We start from the raw sequence: 27,441 nt of genomic DNA, 5'->3' as shown, positions 1-27,441 counted from the left end.
TGTCTCCTCTCCTTCGGGAGAACGGAAGGACGCCTGCGGCCTACGTAAGTGGTGCAAGCTTCTTGTCTTGAAGTTTTATTGGTCCCCCGCGTAAACCAAGCTACTCAGCCTCTTTTCTCCACTGAATTTTCCTACTGAGCTATCCTTATTCTATTACTCTTTATATCTTTAATTAATATCTAATTGAAGCTATCGTATCCTGATCCTCGCCTACGCCGTCTCTCCTTCGAATACCCTGGATCAGCCGGGGCTGGTCCCCGGCATATTTCCCTCACAAAAACAGTCTTCCTTTACAATTTATGGAGGATCAAAGTAGAAGATTTGCTCTCTGTAGACATGCTCTTTCCTAAAGAAAGAATAGAAGAAATGTCAGAAAACGGGTTCTGTTTATTCAAACTCAGTGATAAGATTAAGTTAGTCTTTCCTCCCTGGAAAGGAGTTCAGTGAGGGCAAAAATAAATCCAGTTTTCTCCACTAGGAAGAAAAACAGTAAGTAAAAGAAAGAAAATTTCCCTACCTAACAGTGATTGAAAGAATTCCTTTACAGTCTAAGCTAAAATTTCCTTGCAATCTGTACTACTCCTTTACATATTGTAACTGAAGATAGCTAATGAGAAATTGTCTTCATCAAAGAAGCACTGCATTAAATAACACATTGAACAATAGATTGAAAGTCAAGAAATGTATGCTCTAGTTTTGCACCTTCTACTTACTTGACCATACACAAGTTAACCAAGATTATAAAGCTTCAATATCCTCAATATAAGAGTAAGCAGGGACTTATTTATAGCAATACAAGTAATATGCACTAGGTGAGTGATTCTCAATGGGAAAGAGAAAGCACAACTCAGGAAAATTATTTGGTTTTTTTCCTAATAATAAGAGATTAAATAGACTAATTAAATAGACTAAAAATCCCTCCCTGTGTAAATAAATAGAAACCTGAAATAACCTTGGAGACAGTTACAAAAAATAAAAGTTAAAGGTCTTACTACAATAAAAACTCCAGGATAAGATATCTTCATCAGCAAATTTAATTAAACATTAAAGAAGCAAAAAATTATAATATTAGACAAGCTATTCCAAAATGCAATAAGAGGGAATATTCCACATGAAATTTTATAATCTAGGAGAACATTTATATCAAAGAAAAGATAGCATGAAATACCCATTTAAATCACTAACATAGATGAAAAAATCTTAGGATACTGTGGAAACAAAACCAACATTGTAATAAAAATGTTATATAGTGATCATGTTATATTAATTAACAAAATAAAAATTTGGCTTAATGTTAGAAAAATCTACCAATCAAGATATCAAAACATTAATACATTCTATTACATTATAAGATTAATGGAGAAAATAATATATATTAACAAATGAGGAAAAAATTATAAAATTCAAGAACTGATCATAGAAAAATATTTGTGGGGTAGGGATAGAAGGGAATATCTTTAAATGATAAAAACATTTATAACAAGAAAATCTAGAACAAACAATGGTGAAACATTAATGCTTTTATAATCAGGATCAAAACAAGAAGTTGTAGTATAAACATTTCTACTCAATGTTTTACTGCAAGTCCTAACCAGTGCACAAAATGTTTTAAACAAACAAAAACCCACAAAAGTGTATAGATTAGAGATGAAAATACAAATATCATTATTTAGAATATATTTAATTGCTTACATGAAAAGCAGTAAAATCTACAAATTATCAATAATAATAAAGTTATTAATTATTATATGTAAATAAGTATGAATAATTATATTTATACACTTATCAGCAACTAAAAATATTATCTTTAATTTATCTGCCATTGTAACAATAAAATTAATAAAATAATAATATTTAGAAATAAACATAAAATACATTTTAAAACTTATGTGGAAATGATTATTTATTAACATTTAATTAATGGAGACATACATCATATTCATACATAGGAAAGCTCCATTTAGTAAAGACATGAATTCTTTCCTGGTGGTTCAGAGAGTAAAGAATCTGCCTGCAATGCAAAAGACCCGGGTTTGATCTCTGGGTGGAGAATATCTCCTGGAGAAGGTAATGGCTACCCAATCCAGTATTCTTGCCTGAGAATTCCAGGGACAGAGGAGCCTGGTGGATTACAGTCCATGGGGTCGCAAATAGTTGGACATGATTGCACAATTAAATTTTCACTTTCAAATTCTTTCAAAATTCATCCATGGCTTCAGTGTGATTTATTCATGAAACTTCACGGGGATTCTATAATTTATATGAAAGAATGTGGATGTAGAATGTTGTTCAGCAGCTAAGTCTCATCTGACTCTTTGTGGCCCCATGAACTGCAGTAGGCCAGGCTTCTCCATCCTTCACTATCTAGGATAGCTAAGTCAATTTTAAAGAAATGAATTGGCTGACAATTATCTATCATGTATCATTATAAACCTGCCATTATGTAGAGGGTGCAGTTATACTCCAATATATAATTGGAAAGGACACATTGTCCAAAAATGTATGCACATATAGAAGTTTACATGAGAAATTTGGCACTACAGATTAGGGTAAGATTATTTTTCAAAATTGAGTCACCACTCAATTTCATGAAACAAATATTGAGGGTCGTAAATAAATAAGTGAAAGAGGAGAGTGAAAAAGTTGGCTTAAAGCTCTTAGAAAACTAAGATCATGGCATCCAGTCCCATCACTTCATGGCAAATAGATGTGGAAACAACGGAAACAGTGGCTGACTTTATTTTTCTGGGCTCCAAATTCACTGCAGATGGTGATTCTAGCCATGAAATTAAAAAATGCTTACTCCTTGGAAGGAAAGTTATGACCAACCTAGATAGCATATTAAAAAGCAGAGACGTTACTTTGTCAGCAAAGGTCCGTCTAGTCAAGGCTATGGTTTTTCCATTGGTCATGTATGGATGTGAGAGTTGGACTATAAAGAAAGATGAGCACCGAAGAATTGATGCTTTTGAACTGTGGTGTTGGAGAAGACTCTTGAGAATCCCTTGGACTGCAAGGAGATCCAACCAGTCCATCCTAAAGATCAGTACTGGGTGTTCATTGGTAGGAGTGATGTTGAAGCTGAAACTCCAATATTTTGGCCACCTGATGTGAAGAGCTGACTCACTTGAAAAGACCCTGACGCTGGGAAAGATTGAGGGCAGGAGAAGAAGGGGACGACAGAGGATCAGATGGTTGGATGGCATAACTGACTCAAAGGACATGGGTTTGGGTGGACTCCGGGAGTTGGTGATGGACAGGGAGGCCTGGCGTGCTGCAGTTCATGGGGTTGCAACGAGTGGGACACGACTGAGCAACTGAACTGAACTGAAACAAATAAAACTATGTAAAATGTTGCCATTGGAGGAAATTGAGTAAAGTGTACATGAAATCTGGAGAAGGAAATGGCAACCCACTCCAGTATTCTTGCCTAGAGAATCCTGTAGACAGAAGAGCCTGGTGGGCAGCTGTCTATGGGGCCACACAGAGTTGGACATGACTGACATGACTTAGCAACAGCAGCAGTACATGAAATCATGCCACATTCTTACAACTGTAGGTGAATCTGTCACATCAGCAAAACTTTTATTAAAAACAAAAGATAAAATAGTTGACTTAATCACATGTATGTGTAAGTTTTATCTAATAAAATAATTTGTGCCTCTGTTAGTATACATGTGAGTTACTGCTGTATCACAATACAAAATTTACTACTCACTATGAGCTATTATTAAAAAAAAAAAAAACTGCTGGTCACTAATTATTACAGAAATGCAAATCAAAACTACAATATCACCTCACACCATTCAAGAAGGCTATCATCAAAAAAATCTAAAAACTACAAATGTTGGAGAGGGTGTGGAGAGAAGGGAATCCTCCTACACTCTTGGTGGTAATGTGAGTTGGTATAGCTTCTATAGAGGACAGTATGGAGGTTCCTTAAAATACTAAAAACAGAGCTACCAAATGGCCCTGCAATTCCATTCTTGGGCATGTATCTGGAGAAAATCATGTCTGAAAAGATGCATGCACCCCCAACTTTCATAGCTGCACTGTTTACAGTAGGCAAGACATCAAAGCAACCTAAATGTCCATCAACAGAGGAATGGATAAAAATGTGGTACATATATACAATGGAATATTCTGTGTGTGTGTGTGTGTGTGTGTGTGTGTGTGTGTGTGTGTGTTTAGTTGCTCAGTTGTATCTGACTCTGCCATCCCATGGATTGTAGCCTGCCAGGATCCTCTGTCCATGGGATTTTCAGGCAAGAAAATTCGAGTGGGCATCCATTCCCTTCTCTAGGGGATCTTCCTGACCCAGAGATCAAACCAGGTCTCCTGCATTGCAGGCAGATTATCATCTGAGCTATCAGGGAAGTCCACTGGCAGCTCACTCCAGTGTTCTTGCCTGGAGAATCCCAGGGACAAAGGAGAGTAGTGGGGTGCCATCTATGGGGTCACACAGAGTCAGAAATGACTGAAGTGACTTAGCAGCAGCCACAGCATTCAGCATGATCAAGTGGTATTTATTCCAGGAAAGCAAGGTTGATATAACATTTGAAAATCAATGTAATACATCATATTAATAGAACAAAAGTAAAAAACCACAAGATAAGCTCATCAAACGAAAAAAATCATTGGACATAGTCTAACACCATTTCTTGATAAAAATGCTCAGCAAGCTAGGAATAGAAGGAAACTTTCAACCTGAAAAAGAAATCTATGAAAAACCCACATCTAACATTTTACTTAATGATGAAATACTGAAAGCTTTCCCCCAAGAACAAGACAATGATGTTCTCTTTTATCATTACCACTCAACCTGTTCTGCAGATTCTAATCAAGATAATGGGGGAATAAAATAAAGAAACTGAGATTGGAAAAGAAGAAGTAAACCTATATTCACAGAGGACACACACTTATATATAGGAAATCCTAAGAAATTCAAAAAAAATTTAGAGCTAATAAATAAGTTCAACAAATTTGCAGGATACAAGATAAATATAAAAATTCAATTACATTTCCATTCAATAATAATGAAAAGTATGCAAATTAAGCAACACTTGCAATAGAATCAAAGTAATAAAATACTTATGAATAAGTTTTTTTTTTTTTTAAGTGCAAGATATATACCAAAAGCTACAAAATACCATTGCCTGGATTATGGAAAATACCCGGTGGCTCAGATGGTAAAGAATCTGACCACAATGCAGGAGAACTGGGTTCAATCTCTGGGCTGGGAAGATCCCCTTAAGAAGGTAATGGCAACTCACTCCAATATTCTTGCCTGGAAAATTTCATGGACAGAGGAGAATGGCAAGCTACAGTCCATGAGGTCACGAAGAGTCAGACGTGACTGAGGGACTAACACACACACACACACACACACACAACCAGAGAAAAAAACACAGAGTCCAGTGAAATATAGCAAATTTCCTTTAATTTCCTATGATTCCAGAGTCAATTCTAACACAGCCCTATTCTCTTCTATTTCTTATATTTTCAATAATTCACTCTTCTATCCATTCATTCTTTCATTCATATAACAAATATTACTTAAATAACTGTTATATGCCAAACAATATTCTAAGTGTCAGTAATATATTAGAGAGTAAAACAAAGACACTTCCTCTCATGCAGATTACATTCTAGTGGTGCAAGATAGACAACAAACAATAAACAATAAAAGTACTCAAATGGCAGAAGGTAATAATTACTGTGAAAAAAATAAGAAAAAGTAAGTATAAATGAGACTGACAATGTGGGCTGCAGGTGAAGAAGATTGGTTGGTGAGTAAGGTGATGTTTAAAAAAAGACATAAAGAAAGTGAAAGATTTGGCCCTATAGATATGTGGAAGTGAGGAGATGGTAGAGGCTATTAAACAGATAAAACAGCCAAGACAGATGCCTTAATGCAAGACAGTGTCTAGAATATTCAAGTAATAATAGCAAGAATGTAAATATGGTTACAGTCAGATGATCTGAAATAAAGTAAAGAGAATAGTAGGAGATGAAACATGACATGATGGTGATGGAGATTATGCAGGGCCTTGTAGATAGATCATTGATACAACTTTTGCTTACATCCTAAGTGAAATGCAGAACTATTGGAGAGTGTTGATCAAAGGAGTGTTTTAATCTAAGATTTCAGAGAATTACAATAGCTGCTATGTAAGGATAAGGATGAAGCACAGAAACAAGTTAGAGGCTATAGCAAAAATACAAATGAAAAATGAGAGTGTCTTGGATTAGAGTTAAAGCACTGGATACAGTAAGAAGTGGTCAAATTTCAATGGTATTTGCCCACAAAGCAGATGTAGGGTTTGAGAAAAAGGGAAGAACTACTGTTACCTCACTGTTTCTGGCCTGTTAAGCTGAATTTCAACAAATCCACTTTACATTTCAAGTAATGTAAGTAGATAGATGTTTGTTTCTTACAACCAAATGATTACTAAGAAAGTGATATCCAGTCAGTTGGATATCAATTGACAAGTGTAGTCAGGATGTTTGTGCCTAGAGTAAACAAGAAAGCAAAATCATATACAAAATAATGCTTTAAAAAGTCTCATTCTTCTCTGGCTATGCCACATGCTACAAGGTACATTTAATTCCAATCAATTTGGAAACTGAATGAAAAAGTGAAATTCTTCAGTCTAAGAATTTCTTTATCAAGAGATCCCACACTTTCTGAATGGAATTTAGTTGATGTCATCAATTGGAACAATCTGATATATTCCCTGTATATTAATCAAGAAAGGGATTGGAACGAGTTGGAGGCTCAGTTCCATCAAACTGAAGAGAATGATGCAACTTATTACACTGTGAAAGTCTCCCATTGCTGACACTTCTTGAGACTTTTCCATCAAAGACCATGGAGCACAAGCAGAGTTTGGAATGCTATGCTCCCATAAGCACTTGCCAATCTGACTGGAATAGAAACAGTGGAAGAAAGATGCTTCTACTTTTCAGAAATTTGTACTCCATTCTTGAGAAAAAAACATAGTCCCTCCTATTCCTGTGTTTCATGAGATACATCCAACAAGACAGGACTGGCTTTGCAATGTTTAGAAAATATGTGTTTCAAGTCTAAACATAATAATGAACTCTCTCCAAAATGCAAGGCTTATGGAATTTTAACTTCTCTGAAAGGAGAATTAAGATAATTCATAATCCCTTCATAATAGGGAAATAGAAATAAAAATTAAGTCAAGGCTTACTTTCAGGGAAAAATAGTACAAATCATTCAGAGGGTTTTTGAAGTAATGAAAATAATGTTGTCCTTTATTTAATATAATGTGTTGATGCTTTAAAGAATTTTCATGGTAGTGCTATTATCTGAAAAAGAGGAAACTGAGTATCTGAGAACTTACTTGACTCTTCTGCTTAAGATCTCTCATCTGCTTAGCAACTAAGACAGGACAAAAAGATAAGGGTTAAAATTTATGGGCAAGGATGTTTCCTACTATGTTAAATCTGCCTTTCAAATTTTGAGCTAAAAATGAGGAAAGTAGGCAAAAAATAGTTTGTATCAGAGGGAAATTAGGTAGGCTTCAAGGTTTTGCATGAGTAGATATAGCTGTACTCCTTTACCTGTGTTATGATTTATGGTTGACAACCAATGCACCAATTAATGAAAGCACAGGAAATAGCCTGGCAAAAGAACACAATTTCTAGGAAAATCAATAGGTAACTGTAGCATCTGAGATGGGAGTAGAGGTGAGGTAATATCTAAACAGTAAACACTTTGGAAAACAGCACAATGTTCACAGGCCTACAATGAGTAAGGTAGTCTAAACTATCAGAATGAATCTGACCTGGTACCTGCTGCTAGTGATTGATAGCCACTAGAACTCTTCTCTCAAAGTACCAGTTATGGAGAAATGTAAAACACAAGGCCTAGCATTGATTTGGCAGAAAAATATGCCTTCCTTTCGCTGAGTAAGGCTAGCTCAGGTATACTATTGACACAAATAGAAATTGCAAAGTCATCATGGTAATTAGTATGAGTGCCTATCTTTGGAGATATTTTAAAGTACCAGTGAGTGGAAAGAGACTTCATTGACCCTACATGATAAATAAAAGAGAAGGTACGTTTTGGTGTATATAATATTCTTATAAAATATTACATAGATACAAGGGACACATGCCAAATAAATATATGCATTACAATAAATCTCTTGCACTGCTGCAATTGCATGAAGCTGTCCTTAATAAAGAAATTATACAACTGAAGCTACTAGTGCTGCAGATGTTTCTTCAAGTGAGAGACAATGTACTGATCCATCCACATTGCTTCCCAGATCCTCCTGAAAATTATAATACATATTTAATACAGGGTTGATTGAGATTAAAGGTAAAGTCTATGGCTGGTGAACAAAATAAAGCTAATTGTACTACGAAGGGAGTAAATCTGTGGTATCAACTGAATTAACAATATTTCAATAGAGTTAACTGTCCACAGTTAAGATAAAGCATAAACTGAAATGGAAGGAGAATATCATTTGGTCATGAAAAAATACATTACTATCAGATTCTGTATTTTCTCTTTCAAACATGGGAACTATTTCTTCCCAATTTATTGCTAAACTCTTTTTGATACTTCTGTCAAAAGTAAAATGATGTTCCATGGAAGTAAGTCTCTGAGTTGACAAATCCTAGGTCTTTCTGGTCCTTTAAAACAATAGGAAGAAGAGGGGTGGTCCTAAGATGACAGAGGAATAGGATGGGAAGACCACTTTCTCCCCCACAAATTCATCAAAAAGAACATTTGAACGCTGAGTAAATTCCACGAAACAACTTCTGAATATCGGCAGAGGACATCAGGCACCCAGAAAAGCAGCCCATTGTCTTCGAAAGGAGGTAGGAAAAAATATAAAAGATAAAAAGAGAGTCAAAAGAAGTAGGGATGGAGCTCCATCCTGGGAAGGGAGTATTAAAAAAAAGAGAAGTTTCCAAACACCAGGAAACACTCTCACTGCCGAGTCTGTGGCGAGCCTTGGAACCACAGAGGACAACATAGCCAGGAGGAAAAATAAATAAATATTTTAAACCCACAGATTATGTGCCAAATGGTAACTCTCCCAGCAGAGAAGCAGCACAGACTCCTGCATCCACCACTAGCAAGCAGGGGCTGGGCAGGGAGGCGTGGGCTGCATTGCTTAGAGTAAGGACCAGGCCTGAATGCCCCAAGGGAAATCTGAGGGAACTAACTTGGGATATCAAACCAGACTCTGGGGTAGCTACCACATGAAAAACTGTAACTTAAGACACCGTCAGGCCCATTCACAGAACAAAGGACTAAGCAGAGCTAGCCGGCTGCAGGTCAGCCTATCCTCCTCTGGTGACAGGCAGGCGAGGGCAGCCAGAGCCTGAAGGGAGCAATCGCAGCCCCAGAGAGGCATTATCTACCAAACTTCAAGCACTCTTCATTGCTAACCAAGACTTCTTGGGATTCTGGACGGTCAACATCTGCTTGAGAAGGTGCGCTGGTTGTACACCCAGAAAACCGAGTGGCAGGGACAGGGGAGGCGATAAGTCGCAGTGATCACGCTCGCCAAACACCTGGTCACCTGAGCTGCTCGGACCTGGGAAGGGCACAAAACGCAGGTCCAACCCAGTCTGTGCCTCTGAGGACTACCCAAGTACCTGAACCTGAGTGGCTTAGACCTGGGAAGTGCATACAACCCAGAGCCAGCCTCAGACAGTTCCTGGCAGAGCAACCTAGAGCCTAAACAGTGTAGACAGGGAAAGCACACACGCCGTGAGCAGGGGCAAACCCAGTGTGGCCGAGACACTGTGAACATATACCAGTGTTATTTATTTGCATCGTCCCTCCCTCCCCACAGCACGACTGAACAAAAGAGCCTAAAAAAGTGTCCACCACCAGCCCGTTGTGTCAGGGAAAAAATTAGACACGGAAGAGACCAGCAAACAGAAGAAGCTAAACCAGAGGAAACCTCCTTGGAAGTGACAGGTGCAATAGGTGTAGTTAGTACCGACTACATAAGAAGGAGCCTATAGACCTTGAGAAATATAAGCCAGATCAAGGAACTATCCGAAAATGAACTGACCACACACTGCCCACACAACACCAGAGAAAGTCCTAGATATATTTTTACTATCATTCTTTAATTATTTTTTAATATTTTTTTCAGGTCCTCTATTACTCCTTTAATTTTCATTTTTAAAACCTACTATTACTTTGTAAAAAAAAAGAGAGAGAGAGAGAGAGAAACCCTATTTTTTAAAGCAAACTTCATATATATATATATATATATATATATATATATATATATTATAGTTTTTGTGACTTTGTTTTCTTTAATATTGTATTTTTGAAAATCCAACCTCTACTCTAGATTTTTAATCTTTGCTTTTTGGTATTTGTTATCAATTTTGTACCTGTAAGAACCCAATCTTAAGTACCCATTTTTACCTGGAAGCAAGATTACTGGCTTCCTTGCTCTCTCCCCCTTTGGACTCTCCTTTTTCTCCACTAGGTCACCTCTATCTCCTCCCTCCCCCTTCTCTTCTCTACCCAACTCTGTGAATCTCTTTGTGTTTTCCAGATGGTGGAGAACACTTAGGGAGGTGATTACTGGCTGGATCTGTCTCTCTCCTTTTCATTCCCTCCTTTATCCTCCTGGACACCTCTGTCTCCTTCTTACCTCTTCTCTTCTCTGTATAACTCCATGAACATCTCTGAGCGGTCCAGACTATGGAGCGCACATAAGGAAGTGATAACTGGCTATCTTGCTCTCTCCTCTTTTGATTCCACCTTGTCTCATCCTGGTCACCTATATCTCCCTCCTCGCTCTTCTCTTCTCCATGTAACTCTATGAACCTCTCTGTGTGTCCCTCATTGTGGAGAAACTTTTCATCTTTAACCTAGATGTTATAGCAATGGTGCTGTATAGATGGAGAAGTCTTGAGACTACTGTAAAAATAAGACTGAAATCCAGAAGCAGGAGACTTAAGTCCAAATCCTGAGAACACCAGAGAACTCCTGAATCCAGGTAACATTAATCGACAGGAGCTCTTCAAACACCTCTATACCTACACTAAAACCAAGCACCACCCAAGGGCCAACAAGTTACAGAGTAAGACATATCACACAAATTCTCCAGCAACACAGGAACATAGCCCTGAGCTTCAATATACAGGCTGCCCAAAGTCACTCCAAATCCACTGACATCTCATAACTCATGACTTGACACTTCATTGCACTCCAGAGAGAAATCCATCTCCACCCACCAGAACACCAACACAAGCTTCCCTAACCAAGAAAACTTGACAAGCCACCCATACAAACCCACCCACAGTGAGGAAACTCCACAATAAAGAGAACTCCACAAACTGCCAGAATACAGACAGGCCACCCCAAATGCAACATTATAAACAAGATAAAGAGACAGAGGAATACCCAGAAGGTAAAGGAACAGGATAAATGCCCACCAAACCAAGCAAAAGAGGAAGAGATAGGGAATCTACCTGATAACGAATTCTGAATAATGATAGGGAAAATGGTCCAAAATATTTAAAACAAAATGGAATCACAGATAAATAGCCTGGAGACAAGGACTGAAAAGATTCAAGAAAGGTTTAACAAGGACTTAGAAGAAATGAAAAAGAGTCAGTATATAATGAATAATGCAATAAATGAGATCAAAAACCCTGGAGGGAACAAATAGTAGAATAAGGGAGGCAGAAGATACAATTAGTGAAATAGAAGATAGAATGGTAGAAATAAATGAATCAGAGAAGAAAAAAGAAAAACAAATTAAAAGAAATGAGGGCATTCTCAGAGACCTCCGGGACAATGTCAAATGCCCCAACATTCGAATCATAGGAGTCCCAGAAGAAGACAAAAAGAAAGACCATGAGAAAATACTTGAGGAGATAATAGTTGAAAACTTCCCTAAAATGGGGAAGGAAATAATCACCCAAGTCCAAGAAATCCAGAGAGTCCCATACAGGATAAACCCAAGGCGAAACACCCCAAGGCACATATTAATCAAATTAACAAAGATCAAAAACAAAGAAAAAATATTAAAAGCAGCAAGGGAAAAACAACAAATGGCACACAAGGGGATTCCCATAAGGATAACAGCTGACCTTTCAATAGAAACTCTTCAGGCCAGGAGGGAATGGCAGGACATACCTAAAGTGATGAAAGAAAATAACCTACAGCACATATTACTGTGCCTAGCAAGGATCTCATTCAAATATGAAGGACAAATCAAAAGCTTTACAGACAAGCAAAAGCTGAAAGAATTCAGCACCACCAAACCAGCCCTCCAACAAATGCTAAAGGATATTCTCTAAACAGGAGACACAAAAATGGTGTATAAACTCGAACCCAAAACAATAAAGTAAATGTCAACAGGATCATACTTATCAATAATTACCTTAAATGTAAATGGGTTGAATGCCCCAACCAAAAGACAAAGACTGGATGAGTGGATTAAAAAACAAAACCCCTATATATGCTGTCTACAAGAGACCCACTTCAAAACAAGGGAAACATATAGATTGAAAGTGAAGGGCTGGAAAAAGATATTCCATGCAAACGGAGACCAAAAGAAAGCAGGAGTAGCAATATTCATATCAGATAAAATAGACTTTAAAACAAAGGCTGTGAAAGGAGACAAAGAATGACACTACATAATGATCAAAGTATCAATCCAAGAAGAAGATATAACAATTATAAATATATACACACCCAACATAGGAGCACCACAATATGTAAGACAAATGCTAACAAGTATGAAAGGGGAAATTAACAATAACACAATAATAGTGGGAGACTTTAATATCCCATTCACACCTATGGATAGATCAACTAAACAGAAAATTAACAAGGAAACACAAATTTTAAATGATAGAATAGACCGGTTAGACCTAAGTGATATCTATAGGACATTTCACACCAAAAAAAATGAATTTCACCTTTTTTTCAAGTGCACACGGAACCTTCTCCAAGACAGATCACATCTTGGGCCTTAAATCTAGCCTTGGTAAATTAAAAAAAACTGAAATCATTCCAAGCATCTTTTCTAACCACAAGGCAGTAAGATTAGATCTCAATTACAGAAGAAAAACTATTAAAAATTCCAACACATGGAGGCTGAACAACATGCTGCTGAATAACCAACAAATCACAGAAGAAATCAAAAAATATATCACAATATGCATAGAAACGAGTGAAAATGAAAATACAACAACCCAAAACCTGTGGAACACTGTAAAAGCAGTGCTAAGGGGAAGGTTCATAGCAATACAGGCATACCTCAAGAAACAAGAAAAAAGTCATATAAATAACCTAACTCTACACCTAAAGCAACTAGAAAAGGAAGAAACAAAGAACCCCAGGGTTAGTAGAAGGAAAGAAATCTTAAAAATTAGGTCAGAAACAAATGCAAAAGAAACAAAAGAGACCATAGCAAAAATCAACAAAGCCAAAAGCTGGTTCTATGAAAGGATAAATAAAATTGACAAACCATTAGCCAGACTCATCAAGAAACAAAGGGAGCAAAATCAAATCAATAAAATTAGAAATGAAAATGAAGAGATCACAACAGACAACACACAAATACAAAGGATCAACAGACTACTATCAGCAATTATATGCCAATAAAATGGACAACGTGGAAGAAATGGACAAATTCTTAGAAAAGTACAACTTTCCAAAACTGAACCAGGACGAAATAGAAAATCTTAACGGACCCATCACAAGCATGGAAATCGAAAATGTAATCATAAATCTTCCAGCAAATAAAAGCCTCAGTCCAGACGGCTTCACAGCTGAATTCTACCAAAAATTTAGAGAAAAGCTGACACCTATCCTATTCAAACTGTTCCAGAAAATTGCAGAGGGAGGTAAACTTCCAAACTCAGTATATGAAGCCACAATCACCCTAATACCAAAACCTGACAAAGATGCCAGAAAAAAAAAAGAAAACTACAGGCCAATATCATTGATGAACATAGATGCAAAAATCCTTAACAAAATTATAACAATCAGAATCCAACAACACATTGAAAAGATCATACAGCATGACCAAGTGGGCTTTATCCCAGGGATGCAAGGATTCTTCAATATCCACAAATCAATCAATGTAATACACTACATTAACAAATTGAAAAATAAAAGCCATATGATTATCTCTATAGATGCAGAGAAAGCCTTTGACAAAATTCAACATCCATTTATGATAAAAAAACTTTCCAGAAAGCAGGAATAGAAGGAACACACATCAAAATTATAAAAGCTATATATGACAAACCCACAGCAAACATTATCCTAAATGGTGAAAAATTGAAAGCATTTCCCATAAAGTCAGGAACAAGACAAGGGTGCCCACTTTGGCCACTACTATTCAACATAGTTTTGGAAGTTTTGGACATAGCAATCAGAGCAGAAAAAGAAATAAAAGGAATCCAAACTGAAAAAGAAGAAATAAAACTCTCACTATTTGGAGATGACATGATCCTCTACATAGAAAACCCTAAAGACTCCACCAGAAAATTACTAAAGCTTATCAATGAATATAGTAGAGTAGCAGGATATAAAATCAGCACACAGAAATCCCTTGAATTCCTATACACTAATAATGAGAAAATAGAAAAATTAAGGAAACAATTCCATTCACCACTGCAATGAAAAGAATAAAATACTTAGGAATATATCTATCTAAAAAACAAAAGACCTATATATAGAAAACTATAAAACACTGTTGAAAGAAATCAAAGAGGACACTAACAGATGGAGAAATATACCGTGTTCATGGATCAGAAGAATCAATATAGTGAAAATGAGTATACTACCCAAAGTAATCTATAGATCAATGCAACCCCTATCAAGCTACCAATGGTATTTTTCACAGAACTAGAACAAATAATTTCATAATTTGTATGGAAACACAAAAAACCTTGAATAGCCAAAGCAATCTTGAGAAAGAAGAATGAAACTGGAGGAATCAACCTGCCTGACTTCAGGCTCTACTACAAAGCTGCAGTCATCAAAACAGCATGGTACTGGCACAAAGACAGAAATATAATCAATGGAACAAAATAGAAAGCCCAGAGATATCCATGCACATATGGACACCTTATCTTTGACAAAGGAGGCAAGAATATACAATGGAGAAAAGACAATCTCTTTAACAAGTGGTGCTGGGAAAGCTGGTCAACCACTTGTAAAAGAATGAAACTAGAACACTTACTAACACCATACACAAAAATAAACTCAAAGTGGATTAAAGATCTAAATGTAAGACCAGAAACTATAAAACTCCTAGAGGAAAACATAGGCAAAACACTCTCCGACATACATCACAGCAGGATCCTCTATGACCCACCTCCCAGAATATTGGAAATAAAAGCAAAAATAAACAAATGGGACCTAATTAAAATTAAAAGCTTCTGCACAACAAAGGAAACTATAAGCAAGGTGAAAAGACAGCCTTCAGAATGGGAGAAAATAATAGCAAATGAAGCAACGGACAAACAACTAATCTCAAAAGTATACAAGCAACTCCTGCAGCTCAATTCCAGAAAAATAAATGACCCAATAAAAATAAATGGGCCAAAGTAATAAATAGACATTTCTCCAAAGAAGACATACAGATGGCTAACATACACATGAAAAGATGCTCAACATCACTCATTATCAGAGAAATGCAAATCAAAACCACAAGGTACCATTTCACGCCAGTCAGAATGGCTGTGATCCAAAAGGCTACAAGCAATAAATGCTGGAAAGGGTGTGGAGAAAAGGGAACTCTCTTACACTGTTGGTGGGAATGCAAACTAGTACAGCCACTATGGAGAACAGTGTGGAGATTCCTCAAGAAACTGGAAGTAGAACTGCCATATGACCCAGCAGTCCCACTGCTGGGCATACACACTGAGGAAACCAGAATTGAAAGAGACACGTGTACTCCAATGTTCATCACAGCACTGTTTCTAATAGCCAGGACATGGAAGCAACCTTGATATCCATCAGCAGACGAATGCATAAGAGAGCTGTGGTACATATACACAATGGAGTATTACTCAGCCATTAAAAAGAATACATTTGAATCAGTTCTAATGAGGTGGATGAAACCAGAGCCTATTATACAGAGTGATGTAAGCCAGAAAGAAAAACACCAGTACAGTATACTAACGCATATATATGGAAGTTGGAAAGATGGTAATGATAACCCTGTATGCGAGACAGCAAAAGAGACACAGATGTATAGAACAGTCTTTTGGATTCTATGGGAGAGGGTGAAAGTGGGATGATTTGGGAGAATGGCATTGAAACATGTATAATATCATATGTGAGGCAAATCGCCAGTCCAGGTTCAATGCATGATACAGGATGCTGTGGGCTGGTGCACTGGGATTACCCAGGGAGCTGGTATGGGGAGGGAGGTGGGAGGGAGGTTCAGGATAGGGATCACATGTACACCCGTGGCAGATTCATGTTGACGTATGGCAAAACCAATACAATATTTTAAAGTAATTAGCCTCCAATTAAATAAATTTACATTAAAAAATACAACAATAGGAATAAACTTTTGGGGTTTAGATCCTTAGAATACTTTACGGAAAAAATATTCTGGATTCTATTTCTATATCTGAGATAATATGAGCATGATTTGGTTGAAGGCAATGATTTGGACAAAATTTCCTTTCAAGATACATTCCAGTTCTATGGACCTATGTCTATCTTTCTACCTGATGCAATATAAAGATGCTATACATGGGGTATGTGATTGAGTCTACCTACTCAGGTCAAAGTCATTAGATTCATGGCTTTAGAAAGATGCAAAATTTAAAAGACAGAATGTTTGATTTGGACAGAGTAAATTATAATTGATTCATTCCCATATTGGCTAATGTGTTTCACATGCAGAAAAATCCTATTCCACACCCATTGGTTTGTCTTTCCAGAACAAGAATCACTTGAAAAAAACAAAAGCATCACAAAACTATAATAAATCAAATGAAATCCACTTCTAGGTCACAAATAGCCTTGGGACTTACTGATCAAAATAGGTAACCCACATAGAATCATGTGACATTTTACTGACATGAGGAAAAGCAAGACTGTCAAAAGACATTAGAATTAAAATGTGAAAATAAAGGAAACAGAATTGCCCCCTACTCTTTAACGCACAACAGGAAACATTGTTTTTTTCTCTTAAATTGTAGTACTGAAAGTCTTTGAATTTTTATCCAACTTAAGACTCTAATGAAAATGAGAGGTCTATTTTATCCCTCATCTAAGGGAACTTTTGTTATTGTTGTTTAGTCACTAAGCCATTTCCAACTCTTTTGCAACCCCATGGACTGTAGCCCTCCAGGCTCCTCTGTGTATGGGGTTTCTCAAATAAGAGTATTGGAGTTGATTGCCATTTTCTTCTCCAGGAGATCATCCCAACTCAAGGACTGAACACACACCTCCTGCATCTACTGCATTGCAGGTGGATTCTTTACCACTGAGCTACCTAGGAAGCCCCCAAAGAAAACTTTGCCTCTGATCACTTGAAATAATTGATTAGTCTTTCCTCTTTCCTTCATAGTTTTAGAAATAAGTAAAATGGCAACAGAACTCAGGAATAGAATAAGTATCCCCACCCAAAACTAATTTCTATCTTCATATTTGTTGTTTTAATCACCAACAGGCACATTTCAGCATTGTTTCAGAAGCCACTATCTTGCTGATAGGTTCATAATTCATGAAGGCTAACAGGAGTATCATTAATCTAGTGTTCATCAAGAGGCAAAGTTTGTCTGTTGTCAATATCAGAAATGCATTGTTTGTTCAAGGCACAGTAAGAAAGGAAACAGTTCAAAATCCCTTTCATTTTTAAAATATGTAAATTGAGAACAATATTTTAAAGCAATTGTGCTGCTTGGGTTTGTAAGTAAATTTCTTACAACTGCTGAGCCATCTGTTAAACAGAGAGATCTTGTCTATTCAAAAATCTGAACTTAATGTATATATTTTTAATTTCAACAGCTTTTGTTTTGTTTTGGGCTTCCCTCATAGCTCAGTCGGTAAAGAATCCACCTGCAATGTAGAAGAACCTGGTTCGATTCCTGGGTCAGGAAGATCCACTGGAGAAGGAATAGGTTACCCACTCCAGTATTCTTGGGCTTCCCTTGTGGCTCTGCTGGTAAAGAATCCACCTGCAATGTGAGAAACCTGGGTTCAATCCCTGGGTTGAGAAGATCCCTTGGAGAAGGGAAGGGCTACCCACTCCAGTATTCTGGCCTGGAAAATTCCAGGGACTATACAGTCCATGGGGTCGCAAAGAGTCAGACATGACTGAGCGACTTTCACTTAGTTTTAATGCCCTAAGAAACAAATACTCTAGTAAATAGTTCATGGTATTCATGGGTCAAGTTAGTTAGAAAGGGAAATAAGCTATCCTTTGAAAATTGTTTTAAACTCTTCTTTCTGTAGAGAAAGGACGACACACTCACACCTCTGAGGTCTTTCACCTGCACCATATGTGGCCAAGTAAGAAATTGTCAGATTTGGAATTTCTCTTGACTTTGAAAGACTACCCCTTACATGAAAGAATGTGAAGGGCTGTGCAACCAATAACATAATTTCTAGATAGGCACCCTTCTAACCACAAATTCTTACATAAAATCTCATTCCTGAGTAATGTTTCTATGCTGCTAAATATAGTGCTCATATCTGTGTTAAATGAATTCTGATTAGTATAGTGGTCCCAATGTTTTCAACACAACACACAACCAGCTGCATACTACCTCAATATGTATTAGTATAAAACATTTTCACGGATTTTTAAGTGAATTGCTTTTAAATATCCATTGATCATCTTCATCTTTAGCTTTATTTATTTCTGCAAATGTAGCACATTATATTCAAAACTATCAGATGTTCAGCAACTTAATTTTATGCAGTTGCCTACTGTATTACAACAAAAATATCACTCAAGTTCAGTCAATAATGTCTGCTGAGCAACTATAATTTCCTAGCTAACCATATGCCCTATTCTTAAATAAAATAACAGATAATCTACTTAATTCAGAGTCCATCTTTTATAGTCTACTGTGTTTCAAATTAATGCGATCTAATTATCAGTCAGTCAGTCCAGTTGCTCATTCATGTACAACTCTTTGCAACCCTGTGGACTGCAGCGTGCCAGACTTCCCCCATCATCACCAACTTCCAGAGCTTGCTCAAACTCATATCCATCGAGTCAGTGATGCCATCCAAACATCTCATCCTCTGTCGTCCCCTTCTCCTCCTACCTTTAATCTTTTCTATCTATTAACAACCAAAATGATGGTCAGCACTGTGTTAAAAAGGAGACAGTCTTATAATCAAGTTTTTCCATCTAAATAAGAACAAGTTAGTTATTTAATAGCAAGCAACATATATCAGCTACCCTCCTTAGATTAGAAACAGAGAAGTCCAGGGCTGAAAGTAATACAAGGAAGGAAACTATATTCTCGTGAAAAATACATATATTTTCAACACCAATTTTATTTCCTACCATAACCACAGTGTCCTCCTATGCTCCTCAGGCCTTTAGGTAAATAGAGGGACGAGATGAGCATCAGATATCCAAGGACCAGGGAAAGGAAAGGAGAGATGAAGCCATAGAAACTAACTTGTACAATTTTCAACAAAGCACTTTTATAGAAAAATAATAGCTTTTCTTTAAACTCAGTGCAGCATGATCTGTTTTATATACGTAAGTTGACAAATATTTGAGACTAAAATTTAGAATTAGTTAGCAAGGTGGACACATTTATAATTAGCATATTTGTTAATGAGTGAGATAGTGGCATGATGCAGAGAACCACGTTAAAGCAAACTTTGTTTTATCTTGTTTTGTTTTCATTTTAGAATCCCCAGCCCCAGCTTGGTGACTGAGTCATAGTAGATACTTAGAAACAGGTTGTTGGGTAAATGGATGACAAGAATGAAAAAGGAAATCAATGATGAAAAGAGGTGTAAAAAGGGAGAGAGAGGCAAAGATAGAAGCCCAGTTGAGCTTGGTCCACATAGAGGCAATAAAAAAATAATGAAACAGTCACTTGGACTTTCACACTTTCAGGACAGTATAACAGTATTTTTACCACCTTATGTCCCCAAATAATAATCTTTTTAATATTAAAAAGCTGATAATTTCCCTTATCTTAATGTGCATAAACAGCTTCTGGAATATTTACAGGATAGTCTAATTTGTCCATAAAATGTTCATTTTTATTCAATTATAATAAAAGTGTATTTTTTACTTTACTCTGAGTAACCCATTAAAACCTCTAATTTTCCTTTTTGAATTAGTATTAAAGATCAACTTCAATGTCAGAATCATAAAATGTTTCCATTTACAAATTAACTTTCTCAATTGAAATTTGAATTCAGACTTTTGACAGAAAAAAAAGCTCGCCGACCACTATCACAGTTATAACAGACAGTAGCTATCTATGATGAACCAATAGTTCAACTAGCCTGCCATAGTCTCTGTAAAAAGCCCATTATGTCTTTGCTAAATATTTTATAAATTGGAAAACATAAAACTTCAATCAGCAAATCTGTCCCAGGCCTTCCCAGAAGCAAAAGAAAAATAAAATGTGAATGTGTCTATGTGCTCACATTTAGAATTAAATATACCTCCCTTTGAATTATGCCTACTGAAGCAATAGCTTGCCAATACTATTTATTAGTATATTAAGCATAGTTGACTCTTATTAATTCTATATATACATATTACATGTATATATATAAATGGCTCCAGAGTAAAAGAAACATGAGGACACTACAAATAGAGAAAACATAGTCTATGAATTTACTGTAATCCATATTTTCATAACTTAGCATTTGACCAGAGCAAAACAGCTAGTAGAGATTTTAGCCTCAAAATTTGCTTGTTTTTTTTTTTTCAGTAGTTTTTTAGACTATTAATCTAAAAAAAAGTTGTAGGAATAGGAGGGGAAATGAGGAAGTAATAAACACAGAAAATGAAAAGAGACATTCAATGGGCTCAAAATAGAGTGATTAAAAGCATTTCTTGAATGAAGTAAAACAATCCGGGGCTGGAATCTAAGCTCTGACATTCACTAGGTTTAAAAATTTTACCATCACATCAGAAAAATAAAATACCTAGGAATAATCAACCTAAAGAGGTAAAAGACCTATATTCAGAAAACTATAAGACACTAATGAAAAAAACTGAAGACAACACAGATGAAAAGATAAACCATGTTTCTGGATTGGAAGAATTAACATTGTTAAAATGACCATGCTACCCAAGGCAATGTACAGATTCAATGCAATATCTATTAAAATATCCAAGGCATTTTTCACAGAACTAGAATAGAAAGTTTTAAAATTTTGTATGGAAATACAGAAGACCCTGAATAGCCAAAACAGTATTTAGAAAGAAGGACAGAGCTGGAGTAATCATGCTCTCTGACCTCACACTACACTTCAAAATTACAGAAATCAAAACAGTATGGTCCTGGCACAAAAGTAGAAACACAGATCAATGAAACAGAATAGAAAGCCCAGAAATAGCCCCCCACACTTATGGTTGATAAATCTGTGGCAAAAAAGTAAAAACATACCAATAGAGAAGAGGCAGTATCTTAAATAAGTGGGGAAAACTGGACAACTGCATGTTCAGTTCAGTTCAGTTCAGTCACTCATTCATGTCTGACTCTTTGTGACCCCATGGACTATAGCATGCCAGGCCTCCCTGTCCATGACCAAACCCCAGAGCTTACTCAAACTCATGTCCATCGAGTTGATGATGCCATCCAACCATCTCATCCTCTATCGCCCGCTTCTCCTCCTGCCTTCAATCTTTCCCAGCATCAAGGTCTTTTCCAATGAGTCAGTTCTTCACATCAGGTGGCCAAAGTATTGGAGTTTCAGCTTCAGCATCAGTCATTCCAATGAATATTCAGGATTGATTTCCTTAAGGATTGACTGGTTTGCTCTCACAGCTGCATTTGAAAGAATGCAATTAGAACATTTTCTAACATCATATACAAAAATAAAATAAAGACCTAAATGTAAGACTGTAAACTATAAAACTATAGAAAAGCATAGGCATAGCTCTATGACATAAATTGTAGCAATATTTTTTGGACCTGTCTCCTAAAGCAAAAGAAATAGAAGTTAAAAGAAACAAATGGGACTTAATTAAGCTTAAATGCTTTTTCAAAGCAAAAGAAACCATCAACAAAAGGCAAAGGCAGCATACTGAATGGGAGAAAATAATTTCAAATGGTATAATTCATAAGAGGCTAGCATCCAAAATATATATGAAGCTTATACAATTCAATATCAAAAAAGCAAACAAACCAATTTAAAAGTGAGAAGAAAACCTGAATAGACATTTTTCCAAAGAAGACATGCAGACGGCCAAAAGACACATGAGAAGGTGCTCAACATTGTTAGTCATTAGAGAATGCAAATTAAAACCATGATGAGACATCACCTTACACCTGTCAGAATGGCTATCATTAAAAGAATGCAAATAACAAATGTTTGCAAGGATGTGAAAGAAAGAGAGCCCTTATATATTGTTGATGGAAAAATTGGTGCACCCACTGTGGAAAACAGTATGGATATTTCTCAAAAAACTAGCATTATTGTATGACCTAGCAATTCCACTCCAGAGTATATATCTGAAATTTAAAAAAAAAAAAAAAAAAACAGTCATTATTGTATGACCTAGCAATTCCACTCCAGAGTATATATCTGAAATTTTTTAAAAAATGCCAATTCAATAAAAATACATTCAGCCCAATGTTCAGAGCAGTATTATTTACAACTTGAAAAAATATTGAAGTAACCTAAGGGTCTATCAACAGATGTATGGATAAAGAAGATGTAGTGCATGCACACACACACACACACACACACACACACTCACACACATGAGTCAGCCACAAAAAGAATGGAATTTTTCAATTTGCTAAAACATGAATGGACTTGGAGGTTATCATGCTAAGTGAAATAAATCAGACAGAGAATGACAAGTACTGTATATTATCACTTATATGTGGAATATAAAATGGGTATGTGTGAAAGTGGCTCAGTCGTGTCTGACTCTTTGCAACCTCATTGACTATACAGCCCATGGAAGTCTGCAGGCCAGAATACTGGAGTGGGTAGCCTTTCCTTTTCCTGAGGATCTTCCCAACCCAGCGATCGAACTCAGGTCTCATGCATGGCAGGTGGATTCTTTACCAGCTGAGCCACAAGGGAAACAGTATGCCCAAAAGGGCAGTTAAATTCAGTCTTTGGCACATTCTTGTTTGTTTGTTTTGGTGAAAATCTTTTATTCTTGTGTTTTAGTTCTTTATTTTATGGAAATATAGTTAATTAACAATATTATATTAATTTCAGATATATGGCATAGTTTTTCAGTATTTTTACATATTATACTACATTAAAAGTTATTCCAGGACAATGGTTATGATATTCTGTGATATGCAGTGCAATATATAGTTTTTGCTTATCTATTTTATACACAGTAGTTTATATCTCCTAAGATCCTGGACACAGTTAAATCTTGTGTTTAAATTCTGTTTCTCAAATTAAACTGACTCAAATTTAATAATAGTGTATACTTTGCCAACAAAGGTCCTTCTAGTCAAGGCTATGGTTTTTCCAGTGGTCACGTGTGGATGTGAGAGTTGGACTGTGAAGAAGGCTGAGCACTGAAGAATTGATGCTTTTGAACTGTGGTGTTGGAGAAGACTCTTGAGTGTCCCTTAGACTGCAAGGAGATCCAACCAGTCCATTCTGAAGGAGATCAACCCTGGGATTTCTTTGGAGGGAATGATCTGAAGCTGAAACTCCAGTACTTTGGCCACCTCATGTGAATAGTTGACTCATTGGAAAAGACTCTGATGCTGGGAGGGATTGGGGGCAGGAGGAGAAGGAGATGACAGAGGATGAGATGGCTGGATGGCATCACCGACTTGATGGACGTGAGTTTGAGTGAACTCCGAGAGATGGTGATGGACAGGGAGGCCTGGCGTGCTGCAATTCATGAGGTCGCAGAGTCGTACATGACTGAGCGATTGATCTGATCTGATCCAATACTTATATATGGCTATCCAGGTGGCACTAAGTGGTAAAGAGCCTGCCTGCCAGTGAAGGAGACATAAGAGCCTGGCATTCAATACCTGGGTCAGTAGGATCCCCTGGAGGAGGGCATGGCAACTCACTCCAGTATTCTCGTCATGGACAGAAGATCCTGGCAGGCTACAGGTCATAGGGTCACAAAGAGATGGACACAACTGAAATGACTTAGCATGCACACATGCATGCTTATATACTCCTTTATTTTCAAAGAATTTTCAAAAATATCTATTGCTATTTGAATTTCTTTCAACAATTTTTTTTGCACATTTTATCCTCCTGACAAAGTATTATATTCTGGGGCAACTGCAGTATTAGAATTGTCAAATTGCAAAATGACAGAGATGGAAAATTATTCTGTTTGCTCCTCATTAACATGAAAGCAAGATTGAAATAGCTTGCCCAAAACCACATAAAAATAAGTAGTTATTCTGAAAAATTTGCAATGAATATAAATAAATATCAACATAAGTTGTCATAAGAAAATTTACCTCCAAGTCCAATAAATAGACTAGTCATTCTGAGATATTTAATAAAAAAAAAAATTCAAAAACAACAGTGTCAACAGTTTCTCAGATCATGTTTGTAATGCAATGTGAACCTGAGATTAAGTATCTCAATGTCCAAGGTGTAAGAGTATTACTTTGACCTAGCACAGATTGTATATTTTGTGTCTATTCTACAAATATTTCCAAAGTCATATTTAGAGTAATGTTTAATTTTGATATTATTTCCTTTTGAGGAGAATATTTTTATTCCTATAGTATAACATCAGAAATTGAAATGCAAACCTATGCCTCTTTTGGGGTGTGATCTTTTAATATATAACTCCTCAGCTTTTTTTTTTCATTTTTATGTATTTCTTAAAAATTTTTTTTTAATTGGAGGTTAATTAAATTACTATATTGTAAAGGTTTTTGTCATACATTGACATGAAACAGCCATGGGTGTTCATGTGGCCACCATCCTGAAACTCCCTCCCACATCCCTCCGCATCCCATTCCTCAGGGTTGTCCCAGTCCACTGGCTCTGAGTGTCCTGTTTTCATGCATTGAACTTAGATTGGTCATGTATTTCACATATGGTAATAAACGTGTGTCAATGCAATTCTCTCATATCATTCCACCCTCGCCTTCTCCCACAGAGTCCAAAAGTCTGTTCTTTATGTCTGTGTCTCTTTTGATGTCTCGCATATAGGGTCATCGTTTCCATCATTCAAAATTCCATATATATGCATTAATATACTGTATTGGTGTTTTACTCTCTGACTTACTTCGCTCTGTATAATAGGCTCCAGTATCATTCACCTCATTAAAACTGATTCAAATGTGTTCTTTTTAATAGCTGAGTAATAATCCAGTGTGTATATGTACCACAGCTTTCTTATCCATTCGTCAGTCAATGTACATCGAGGTTGCTTCCATGTCCTAGCTGTTGTAAATATTGCTGTAATGAACATTTGGCTACAGGTGTCTCTTTCAGTTCTGGTTTCCTCAGTGTGTATGCCCAGCAGTGGGATTGCTGGGTCATATGGCAGTTCTGTTTCCAGTTTTTTAAGGACTCTCCACACTGTTCTCCATAGTGGCTATACTAGTTTGTATTCCCATCAGCAGAATAAGAGGGTTCTCTTTTCTCTGCACACTCTCCAGCATTTACTGTATGCAGACTTTTTGTAGCAGTCATTCAACTGGTGTCAGATGGTACCTCATTGTGGTTTTGATTTGCATTTCTATGAATGAGTGATGTTGAGCATCTTTTAATGTGTTTGTCAACCATCTGTATGTCTTCCTTGAAGAAATGTCTGTTTAGTTTTTTTGGCCCATTTTATGATTAGGTTATTTATTTTTCTGGTATTGAGCTGTATGGGCTACTTGTATATTTTTTAGATTAATTCTTAGTCAGTTGCTTTATTTGCTATTATTTTCTCCCAATCTGAAGACTTCCTTTTCATCTTGCTTATACTTTCCTTCATTGTGCAAAAGCTTTTAAGTTTAATTAGGTCCCATTTATTTTTGCTTTTATTTCCATTACTCTGGGAGGTGGATCATAGAGGATCCTGCTGTGATTTCTGCAAGAGAGTGTTTTGCCTAAGTTTTCTTCTAGGAATTTTACAGTATCTTGTCTTATATTTTTAATCCATTTTGAGTTTATTTTTGTGTATGGTGTTAGAAAATGTTCTAGCTTCACTCTTTTAGAGGTGGTTGACCAGTTTTCCCAGCACCACATGTTAAAGAGATTGTCTTTTCTCCGTTGTATATTATTGCGTCCTTTGTCAAAATTATGGTGTCCATAGGTGCATGGATGTATGACTGGTCTTTCTATTTTGTTCCATTGATCGATATTCCTGTCTTTGTGCCAGACCATACTGTCTTAATTAAGGTAGCTTTCTAGTATAGTCTGAGGTCAGGCAGGTTGATTCTTCCAGTTCCATTCTTCTTTCACAAGATTGCTTTGGCTATTTGAGATTTTTTTGTATTTCCATACAAATTGTAAAATTATTTGTTCTCAGATCACATCAGATCAGTCACTCAGTCATGTCCAACTCTTTGTGACCCCATGAATCGCAGCACGCCAGGCCTCCCTGTCCATCACCAACTCCCGGAGTTCACTCAGACTCATGTCCATTGAGTAAGTGATGCCATCCAGCCATCTCATCCTCTGTCGTGCCCTTCTCCTCCTGCCCCCAATACCTCCCAGCATCAAACTCTTTTCCAATGAGTCAACTCTTCGCATGAGGTGGCCAAAGTACTGGACTTTCAGCTTTAGCATAATTCCTTCCAAAGAAATCCCAGGGCTGATCTCCTTCAGAATGGACTGGTTGGATCTCCTTGCAGTCCAAGGGACTCTCAAGAGTCTTCTCCAACACCACAGTTCAAAAGCATCAATTCTTCAGTGCTCAGGCTTCTTCACAGTCCAACTCTCACATCCATACATGACCACTGGAAAAACCATAGCCTTGACTAGACGGACCTTTGTTGGCAAAGTAATGTCTCTGCTTTTGAATATGCTATCTAGGTTGGTCATAACTTTCCTTCCAAGGAGTAAGTGTCTTTTAATTTCCTGGCTGCAATCACCATCTAGAGTGATCTTGGAGCCCAGAAAAAAAAAGTCTGACACTGTTTCCACTGTTTCCCCATCTATTTCCCATGAAGGGATGGGACCGGATGCCATGATCTTCGTTTTCTGAATGTTGAGCTTTAAGCCAACTTTTTCACTCTCCACTTTCACCTTCATCAAGAGGCTTTTTAGTTCCTCTTCATTTTCTGCCATAAGGGTGGTGTCATCTGCATATCTGAGGTTAT

The sequence above is a fragment of the Bos grunniens genome, chromosome X, assembly GCF_055505025.1.
Source record: "Bos grunniens cultivar Pamir isolate PY7600 chromosome X, Bosgru_T2T1.0, whole genome shotgun sequence".
NCBI lineage: Eukaryota > Metazoa > Chordata > Mammalia > Artiodactyla > Bovidae > Bos > Bos grunniens.
This window is presented reverse-complemented; position numbering follows the sequence as displayed.